Source organism: Coturnix japonica, chromosome 23 (assembly GCF_001577835.2).
Source record: "Coturnix japonica isolate 7356 chromosome 23, Coturnix japonica 2.1, whole genome shotgun sequence".
NCBI lineage: Eukaryota > Metazoa > Chordata > Aves > Galliformes > Phasianidae > Coturnix > Coturnix japonica.
The window spans coordinates 1,008,193-1,019,207 of record NC_029538.1 but is presented as its reverse complement, the minus strand read 5'-3'; the positions used below and the strand labels follow the sequence as shown (position 1 = coordinate 1,019,207).

General features: G+C 45.3%; 1 long non-coding RNA gene across 1 annotated transcript; it reads right to left on the bottom strand.

Moving 5' to 3' along the window:
• Positions 1-3,944: 3,944 nt before the first annotated feature.
• Positions 3,945-4,643, bottom strand: LOC107323876. The gene is made up of 2 exons (XR_001559363.2): positions 4,396-4,643; positions 3,945-4,149 (listed from the first exon to the last, which is right to left on the bottom strand). It is a non-coding gene; the product is annotated as an uncharacterized LOC107323876 (long non-coding RNA).
• Positions 4,644-11,015: the final 6,372 nt, after the last annotated feature.

The following is an 11,015-nucleotide window of genomic DNA, read 5'->3' as shown; positions in this document are numbered from 1 at the left end:
TTCCCTTTGTGGTAAGAGGATTAACGCACACAGCAGCCACTCATAGAGGGAGAAACACTGACAGCTGAGCAGGATATTTGAGGGATTAGATCTTGTCTCAAACTATTCAAAATCTTTCATCAAAGTACTTTTTTTCTCTCTCTATAGACTTGAATATTTTTGGATGATGAATGTCTCATTCTTGTACCTTTGGCCCAAATTTGTTAAGTTCTTGCTTTTTGTCCTGGAAATTTAGGGGGAAAAACCCCAAAACCACAACATTCTATTCTTCCCCATTCCATAGTCTCAAACACTCATCCTGCAAGTCAACCACCTGCCTTTGTGACCATCCCACCCTGTGTCCTGCCTTGCCCTGTTCCTCTCTCAAACCGAGGTCTACACATCCCTCCATCCCAACCTCTGAAGGGGTTTGGGACACACAATGGGCCTATCCTTAGCACTAGGCTAAGCCATGGGGACTTAGTATTGCTCAGCCTCTTGGTTAATGTTTTCTGAAGGATTGGTCTCTCCACCTGTTGTGTACTGAATATGTCATCTTAGCTGTGGTCTCATCTAATTGCTCTTTTGTTTGTCTTCTCTTAGTCTTTCTAAGCTGTTGGCTGATTTATATTCCACACACTTAATGCTTACAAGAAAGACCAGCTCTTGCCAACCCTGCAGTTATTTCCTCTCACGTGCTTTGTAGTAAACAATTTCAATGAAGGAAAATACCTTTCACAAACTGAATAGTGTAGCTGCTATCCCATACCATATAGGCCAGAAACTGTTGAAGCAATTGCAAAGCTATGAGGTTGTTTGGAAGACTCCTGACATCATTCCCTCTTTGCCAGACAGTGCTGGGCACTGGAACTCACTGGTCATTCTCCACTTGAGTGAGGGGAAAAAAAATCCCTTGTTTAATTGAACATTTAATTGCAAACACTGTGCCCACCAGTGGAATTACGCTTCTTAATTCCTAATTAAGGTGATGGCATTGCAGAAAATGTAAAATAACTATGAGGAATGCTTCAAGTTCAGAGTTACAAGGCTAATTTAAACATGCGATGTATATACTCACTAAGTGGACTGACAGTCTAAAAAGTGACTTGATTACTGACTATAATTAGACTGAGGAAAAGCAGGTCTATGATGACAGCAGACAGATAAAAACCAGCAGCTGCTGGGAGCTGAGGCACAGTCAATGAATCACTGAAGTAGATTCAGATCATGGTGGGTTCTTCATCACTTGGAGATTCTTAAGTACAAGACTGAGCAACTTTCTGCATCATCATGAGGGCTGTGAACTCAAATCAGCTGCTGACATTCCAGGTGCTTTATATCTTTATAGTAGGAAAGAGAAGACCATTCTTCAGTGTATTCTGAACTCATAGCTAATGAATCACCAGAGTTGAATTATGGCAAGAAAATTATCTTCCACTCCAAATCTCCAAACCAAAATGTGCTGTCATTTCTTGAGGTCTGAACTCTCAGCTTGGCCAAGCAGCTTGTGCTGGAAGATCACAGGCAAAAGGAGACCCTGGAAGCCACAAGGATGCTGATACCACAACTCTGTGTCTCACGGAGAATTGGGCTGCCTCACAAGAATAAGATCCTTCTGCTTTATTGCCACCATACAGAACATAAAACTCTCAGATTTGGCTTCTTGGATGCTTGGATCACAAAGCTTAATGTGAAGCTCTAAAACTTGTTCAGTTTTGGGCTATTTTGGGGCTATTTGGGAAATCCTCTATTAATATTCCAGCAGGTCAGCTCCTAACCACGTAAAAGGAGTGACAGATCCAAGTTCCTGCTGGGTATTTCTTCTTGTTTCCTCTTCCATTGAAGCAGCCTTTCTCTTTCCAACCCTGAGAAGTCCTTTGGGAATGGCAGACAAGTTCCAACTACTTCTGTTATCGTCCTTTTCCTGTCACATAGGAGACACTTCTTACCCTTCTTTGCTCCCAGCTTGTCCCCATCCCTGGTGATTCACTCTAACATGTTTCCCTTTGGAAACCAGAATCCTCATGTCCACTGAGAATGAAACTGTGGTCTTTCATTTTCTCTCCTAAGACAAACAACCTACTACACCTATATGAGAAAGTTCCTCCAAATCCCACTGACATGACGGAGCATCAAATTGGCAGAGGTGTTTTCTCACATCCTTATGCATTTTAACTGCTGCTTTTAGCTGCAGACAGACCTCAAATGGAGATGGTTCAACTTCAGTGAGTGTGGTTGCTTTCCATGTTGCTTTCCAGCTTTCCATGAGAAAACTGCTGAGAACATGATTACTGCAGCCCTCTGGTACCAAGGTTTAAGAACCTCCACACCCTCATATGTGCAATGTTCCATTACACAAAAGTGCATCTATATCAGCTTTATCACTAGGGGAGATTTAGAAACTGGAGGATGTGTTTACCTGAAAGCATAAAATTGTAATAATAGAACAAAGTTGCAGAACTATAAAGCAATAAAACACTGTTATGATTGCATTTCCTTAACGACTCTGGTATCTCAGCCAATCTGTGAGAGTAGCTGAAGTCTCTGCCACTTCTTTCTAGGTTGACAAGCCCTGGAGAGCTCCTTCAGACTGATGTTTCCTGCTGTTAGAATCATAGAATCATTAACATTGGAAAAGATCACTAAGACCATCAAGTCCAACCATCCACCCATTGACACTGAAACATACCCCTCAGTGCCACATCTTATTGAAAGGGTGGCTATGGCAATCAGTCAGAGCAGTCACACTGGACATTGTGTATCTCAGGAAGGAAAATCTTGCTGTCTTTCTTCTTCATGGCCTCACACTCCATACACTGGATACCCTGTGATGGGAGCAGGCAAACCTCGGGTTGTGCTTTGATGAAAGCATTATCAGCTTCAGACTTCTGTATTTTTATGCCCCGACTCTTCAGAGTGACTTCAGAAAGGATGCTTTGGTTGCTGTGTCATTTGAAAATCTGCAGTAATTTGCACCTTGAAGAAGAATCCTTCTGAAGTTCCTCCTGCTGTCATCTGGCTTCTCCCAGCACCAAGTCCAAATGGGATGGTTAATGACACATGCAAGTCAGGGTTGGTGCTGGGCTCTGCTTGGCACGTCCAGATTCATTAGGGCAAAGTTTGCCCACACGGCACCATGTCTCCCAGAACCAATACTCTGCAAATGTTCACCTTGTACAGTATTTGCTCTCCATCCCTGCTCAGCCCTTTTAAAGCCTTGTTATCTCAAGGTGAGGCACTCCGGCAGCACCCTTGTTAATGCCTGTGCAAAACTGCAGCGATCTGATAGACAGATAAGTATGAAATAAAACACATTCCCATTCCAGTGTGCAACTGTGTGCCAAGCTTACACACACTGTAGGTCAGGCCAAGCAAAGTAGGCCACTGTTGCAAGAACAAGCACAGCCACAAGTTATCTTTTGATTCTTGGGTATTTATCTAATGATAGTCAAAACAGTGGAGCTGATAGTCTAGAAGTACATGCTGGTAACCTACCCACTTTTTGGCTTAGTTAGCACATCTCAGTTCCCACCAACCTGAGACTTCCCTCTTTATAAAGGCACATCATGCTGAGAGCTTCCCTACCTCTTCCAGTCATAGTCTCATTCCAGCAGAGGCTGCTCAGGTTGCTTTATGAGGAAGGTAATGCTTGAACCTCCACGTTCCCTGTGACTGTACAATGGGCTCACATTAGAATCTTTGAGTCTCTCTGACCTTCCTCCACTGCAGTCTTGGTGACAAACAAAGAGGCACAATATTGGGTTTCAGAAGAAGATCATCCAGCCATTTGCTCACTGCTGAGAGGGAGGCAGAGAGTAGGGTATGTGCTTTTACTTTTTTACCAAAAGTTACACCAGATTTCATGATTACACCCAAATTTGTAACAGAAGAATTTCAGAAGTTCTGAATGGAGCGTAAATGAAAATGTCTGTGTGTGAATATCAGAAGTAACATGGGAGCAAGGGTTAGAAGAATGGCATTTATTGATAAATAAGGGCATGAGCAATGCAAACAAACTGGTAAACACCCAGGAATGTGCCATTTGCATAAGTACCACAGCACTGCTGAGTCACCAGGCGAAGGCTGTCAAGGATGATAACGGGAGGATGGCAGTAAGGCACGGCACATCACACGTGCCATTTCTCTGCCTGTTATGCCAACAGAAGATACCTGTAACCATGAACACACCAAAACGAGGAAATGCAAACAGCGGATGGAAGCATGGCTAAGGTTTAGGGAGGGCCTAGCATGCGAGATTATGTATTTATGACTCTTAGTTGCCAAAAGACCTAGCCAAAACACAATTTGCTTTTATTAACCAAGCAGAACCAATGAGGCACCGAAGACTTGACAGCCAATAGCCCTTGTACTCTATACGTCACACAGATGACCCTGTCCAGATCCTTGGACTCTTACCTTGGAAGCGAGAGTGGGAGTGACTGACATCGATTTCTGTTTAAAACAGAAGTCTCCATCTATTTTCTTAGCACTGGGTTTCATGACGTGAAATTCCTGCAAGAAGGAAGAGTCTCACTGAAGGAAAAGGGTCATTAGCCAGCAAGTAAACTTGCTTGTAATGCTCTGGGATGTGAAACAGCACAAAGCTGCTTGAGACTTGCTTCTGTGTGCCCTGTCATCTGCAGGCAGTGACTCCTCATGCCATAGAGCTCCATTCTGATGGATTAATAGAACCATAGAATCATAGAACAGCTTGGGTTGGAAGAGACCCCAAGGGTCATCGAGCTCCAACCACAGGCAGGGACACCAACCTCCAGATCTGGTACTAGACCAGGTTGCCCAGGGCTCCATCCAACCTGGTCTTGAACAGCTCCAGGGATGGAGGATCCACTGTCTTTATCTCATGACTGGGTCCTAAAGAACTCCCGTTCTTTAGGATTGCATATAAAAGCTGAATATCCTCTGGGGGCACTGGGCAGGAGTCACTTCCTCCAGCAAGCCCACTCTTTGAACAAGGACATTGTAGGGCAGGGAGAAACAGAGAGAGGAGAGGCATTACTGAGCAGACTCATAGGAAGCCAAAAGTTATTCAGTTCAGTTATTGGAGGATTGTGTCCCTTGGACTAAAAGTGCTGCTGTTCTCATCCACCATCCTTCAGAGACAGCACCTCTCATCTTCCAACTGTAACCACTCTGCACAGTTGTCAATGACTTTACTCTTCCACATTCATCCCTCCCCAGGACTCCATTTATTACTTTTAAAGACCTGGGCTCTCTGTACAGAACGCATTTCATTCCTTTTCCTTCCTTATTGAGCACGAGGCGAAGCGATTCATCTGTGGCTAATGCACAGGAGCATACAGCCCACAGTAGGCAGGCAGCATCTGCACTGCATGAACAGAGTGATTTCATGGTGCCTGGGGATCGTGCAAGTGTGATCCAGTTACCACGGCTTGACAAGACGCAGTGCATGCACTGAGCTGTGAAAAGTGTTCCTATATGCTCTTAGCCCACAGCACATCTGAGGCAATGTGACTTAGCTTAACCCACCGTGAAAGAAGTTGCATTCCTTGCATTTGCCACAGACTAGGAGCATATCCATGGACACCTACTATCATCCGTTGGCATGCTTAAATCTGTTTAGAGACTGGAATGTGATCAGTCTTATTGGTTCTGGATAGTCCTGGGCTTTGATGTCAATACTGGAAGTGAATCTAAAGCATGTAAGCAACTAGGGGAAGGTAAGTTTTAACCCCAAAGCCACTGGGAAGTGTGCAAGGTTTAAAAAGCTCAGTTAGCTGAGACAGGGACTTGTAGTCTTGGTGATAAAGAGGAGTTGAAACTAGGTTTGATACCCTTCTGCCTCTTCCCCATCCTGCTACAGACAAACCTACCTCTCCACAGAGACAACTACTGCTTTTGGAGGTGAGGATGGCAGGGACTGAACCAAATGCTTCTTACAGTGTGAAAATTTGGTTGGACTGGATGATCTTGGAGGTCTTTTCAAACCTGGGTGATTCTGTGACTCTATAGCCAAGCACACAAAGAGAATGGCAGGTTATAGTTAGGGGAAGAGCTTCCAGCCTCCCATCATCTTAAAAGGACTTATAGAATCATGGGATGGCTTAGGTTGGAAGTGACCTGAAAGATCATCCAGTTCCAGCACCCAACAGCATCAGTCAGGCTGTGCCTGGCATTCGTAGGAGTACATCTGGATGGGGGATTAAGCCTCAGATCTGTGTCAAACCCACACTATTTCCACTACGCAAAGAAGTTGGACAGAGCCTCAAGATGTTCACACTGAGCAATGGTTTGGGGATCTTCTGTGGTGACTGTGGTTTTTCCTGCCTAGAAGTGGAGGAGCGTCAGCCCCTGTTGTGGTTTGCATTAGATAGAGGCAAAAGCTGGACACATTTACGGCCCTGTGGGTAAGCAGCTTTCAGAGGAATCACTGCCCATTATGGATATGCAGATTTCAGGCTAAAGTAGAGCAGAAGTTTGGGTCGTTTGGTGAGAATCAGAGTATTTCAGATAAGAACAAATATCACCAGGTACAGTTATTGCAAAAGTCACTGGTGGAAATGGGGTGTGATGGGTGTGATGGGTGTGATGGAAGCAATGACTGAAAGCTTTTTACAGGGGCAGAGTTCAAGATCTATGGAGCAGCTCTACCTGTAAAGTAAGTGGAATATAATTTGACAACAGCATCCACTGAATGAAAAGAAAAGAAGCAATGAGAACAGCTGCCTGTGCAGCATGTCATTGTGCTCCCCAAGGATAATGTGCTTAAGAGATATAATCAGATACATCAGATCGTGCTTATCTAGGGGATGTTCTTGTCAAGCAGCCTCTGCTCTACATTCCTCTGGTGTATCAGGAAGCAGTGAAATGAGACCTAAATAGTCTACTCAAGCTTGGCTGGGACAAGTCATATGGATCCTTCCAAGTGGAATTGTGCAGTAATATCATGGATACTTGAGAGCTATATGTGTAGTGTGAGAGTTAGTGATGTCTGAAGCCTCCACACTGTCGATGGAGAGAAACAGGAGCACTGAAAGCAGGACACATCCTGCAGCGGAAACTCAAATTATGTTGGATGGGTTCAAGCTTTTCAGATACCAAGCAGGAAAGCTTCAGACAATACAAGCAACATTCTGCAGTGAATTCATTGCAGTTGTACCAAGAGCCACGTTGCTTGAGCAGATCAGTGTAATGAAAACAGGACACTTGGGCCACTGTAGGAAGAGCTCCAGACACAGCTATGCAGAGATTCCCAGATCCATTCAACCACTCCAGTCAACTGCGACACTGCAGTGGTTTCTGTATGTCTGGATTCACACCAAAGAACATTGCTAAGCTATGAAGTCAGAGCAGTCCAGTAGCAATTAATACAGGAACAAAGTAGTTAGCTCCGGTTCTGGCACAGAATCTGCAGATTCTAGCTTAACTGTTGTGGGGTTCAAGCAGAGTTTCTCCCTCCATCGGAACAGCAGATCTCTCAGTTATCCATGTACCCTACAGACTGACTGATTCTCACTGTGTGGTAGCACCAAAATCTGTTGGAAGCAGGAAAATATTGATCTTTAGGAACAAGATCATCCTATTCCTTGCATTACATCTGTTTCTGAAGTGTGGGAGCACTGCCCCACTGTCTTCTTCCAAGGACTCCCTAGCCAAGTACAGGGAAACTCTTGTCCTCCACTGCACCATCACACCAACCCTGGTACTAGGAATGCACTGAGAGCCACAGGCAGGTTCAGAGTGTGTTCCAAATGCCATAAGATGCAGGCAGTCATTCCCAATGCTTGCCCAGCAGGTTGCCCTCTGTGAGTACTATGGGGATTGTGCAGCGCAGCTGATGGAGTGGGGAGTGGCAGAGCTTGTCAAAGCTCTCTATATTTAGGTCTCTGCAGGTTGGAGCAAGAATGCAGGAGGTCTCCTTCGTGTTCCTCCTTTCCATGTGAGTTTGCCCGGCAGCGGTGTCTATCAAGCCTGACTTCATTTTATAGCTCCATTTAAACTTCTCCAGCCTTACAAGCTGGCAGCGCATCTTCATGAGGTATCTCAGATGGATTTCAAACATCTGCTCATTAAAAGCACTGTCTGTGTGTGTCTGTCTCAGAGGCAAGCTGCCTGCTTTGCTTCGGGTGCTGTACTTCAGGCTGTGCCTCTGAGCTACAGATTGCTCGTTAGTCTGTCTGGTCCAGTACCTTGTGTCTGGAATGGCCAGGGTCATAGCAAGATGCCATGATCTTTAATGAGCAGTTGTCACACAGAAAGGGATTTTCTGCATTAATGTTGTACTGATCAGCTCCTTCCCAAAGCAGAAGGTGATATTCCATGAGGCAGTAATCACTGCAGATATTTCCCAGGCTGCAGCCCCACAGTTACCCAGCCCTCTGAAATGAGCCGTGGCTCAGAGACCTGCAGCTGAAAGAACTGATCTCACATTGCATGGAACCTGATATTCCCTCTTCCAGCTCTCTAATTTCTCATTTCTGTCTAAGCTTTCTCATCTGTCTTCTCCTTCCTGTTAGACTGATTTCATTAGACGTCTGACAGCATTCCCACTGCGTCCGCTCACCATTGATGTCTGAGCACTTTGCACACCACTGACAGTGACTTCACTACCTCTCCTGCAGCGTATGGCCCATAGAAACCAGCATACAACTGCTTCTCAGTATATTTGTGCCTGGTCTGCTATGTTGGAATGGAGTCTTGCAGCACTTGATGCCCCTTGAGCTTATTCCTGATGAAATATGGAACAACACTGAAATATGTTCAGCTCAAGCCATAAACTTCAGTGGGCACTGCAGAGAAATGAGGGACATTTCATCTTCCCACAGCACATCTACCTTCAGTCAGTAAAGATCTACAGTGCCCGAACTGTTGCTTATTATGCTGCCCAGCAGAACCATTTTCCCAATCATCTAAGGGAAATCAGAGACCAGAGCACTGTGGTGCCTATGGGACAGGACACTGGGTTATTAAAGCCCATTAGAGAGCATGCAAGCTTTCCAACTCAATACAGGAGAGAAACCTCATGGCATCCTACAAAACCAGAGCAACTCTGGGTTTTTTTGTGAGCTGTTTCTTGCTTTTATTTTGCCTGGATCATTTTCTTTCAGGGATTTCCAGGTAGAAGGGCTTTTTTTTAAATGTTATTTTCCAATTGACTTTCCAACACACATGGGTAGGGCTGGAACAGGCTGGTTAAAGCTCTTGGATACATTTCTCCCCTAGAAAAACATTTGGACAAGCAATAGGAGAACCAAGTCACCATGAGGACAAGTGCTTCTTCTTGCAGATCTGGACAACAGCCCTATTGGAGGGCTCGTTAAGGAGCCATGTGTTCATATGTATTCTTATTCTTTCTGTTGCTTCTTTAACTTGCCTGGGAAGCAGAGCCTTTTCCAAAGGGATGTTCCTTTTGAACGTCCCATGATGGAAGCTGAAGAGGCACCAGATGTCTCCTCCCCCTTTCACACATCAAAACGTCTAACTCCACTGATTTTTTCCCTTCTTCTACACGAAGTCTCTTTAATCTCTTGTGTGCAGTGAACCCCAGCCCTACACTGACCCTCCAAGTCTCCCACCCTTAGAAGTAAACCGTTAATTATAATTACACTTTAGAATACACCCAGCACTGAGTCCTGCCTCTGCCAAGGGCACCCTAATTAAGCCGTTTCTCTGCTGTGCACAGTTCACTCCCTTTTGGCACGCAATGCATGATTAAAGTTAATTTGCTGCTTTTCCAAACTGCCATGAGAAATAGAGCTTCCAGGAAAACTAACAAATAAAGCCCAAACCCTATTCCCAGTACCCTGAACAAGACCAATGATGAAAAGGAGTCAACATCATGAGGGATAACCTTCTGTTTCTTCCAGCAGCTGATCTCTTCTGCAGTAGCTTTGTCATTGTCTTCAGTCCTGTTGGACTACAAGCCCGTGCTGATCCATGGTAACACTGGAACTGCCTCCTCCACTTGGTCAGTACAGAAAACCATGAGTGGGACCTGGTGGCACTGTGGTTACAGGGAGACATACAGGTGTGATAGCCAGGCTGCATATAGCTGAACCTGGAGCAAGCCTGGATGCAAGCCCTACCCTAACCCCACAGGTACCTACACCTGAACTCCTGAATCATCAAACCAAACAACACAACACCCAGCAAAGACAATGAGGGAGCTCACATCCTTCCAATAATTAGCCAACAATGACAAGAAAATGTTTCCAGAATGACTTTCAAGGTTTCTTACAATTAAGTTATTGAGATCATGTTCTGGATTGAGGTGGTTTATCACTACGGAACTACTGAATTGGCCACAGATAGTCTGCACAATGCAGGGAAAAGACAAATAAGTTTGGAGCCAGATCCCCCACTGATATCAAAAGGCAGAGCACTTCTCCTGCTCCACCACTTCGTGCTGCCATTTCAGACATGCAGCCTGGCCCTGGCTCCCTTTGGAGCCTTGAGGCAGAATTGTCAGACATGCAGAGTAACCTGTGCTGGAATTCGGGATGTCATTAATTTGGTACCCTTATATAAAAATATAGCCAGGGGTCTTCAGAGGCTGTAACCCATCACAGCCTCTTTCTAAATCCAAAATACATTGACTTAGCTCTGACTCACAGAGCAACATGCCAGAACTCAACATCTCACCCTGCAGCATCACAGCTTCCCTTGGTGGTCTCCCACGTCGTCCTGGCTGGCTCTGGAGAGCTGACACACAGCTCGTTACCACGGCACAGCCTCTCCCATCTGTGTCTGTAGAGCTGTGGGTGCTGCTCTCCCCTTTGGCCACGGAACCTCCCTCACATATACATGAGCAATGCTTCACCCCAGTCAGACCTCATGTGTGCGTCCTGGCACGAGGAGCAAAGCAGTCAGCCTTGCCATGTATGGATTTGCCATCAGTGGCTTTTGTTGCAAACCTGAGTACTTGGGGTGTTGGTCTGAAGATGGGGAAATACATGGAGTTCTGCAAAACTGGACATATTTGGAGTTGCTTAAAGGTGTGGGAAGGAGGAAATCCTACAGAAAAAGACAAAAGGGCAAGGTGCAAGTCAGGCTCAGGT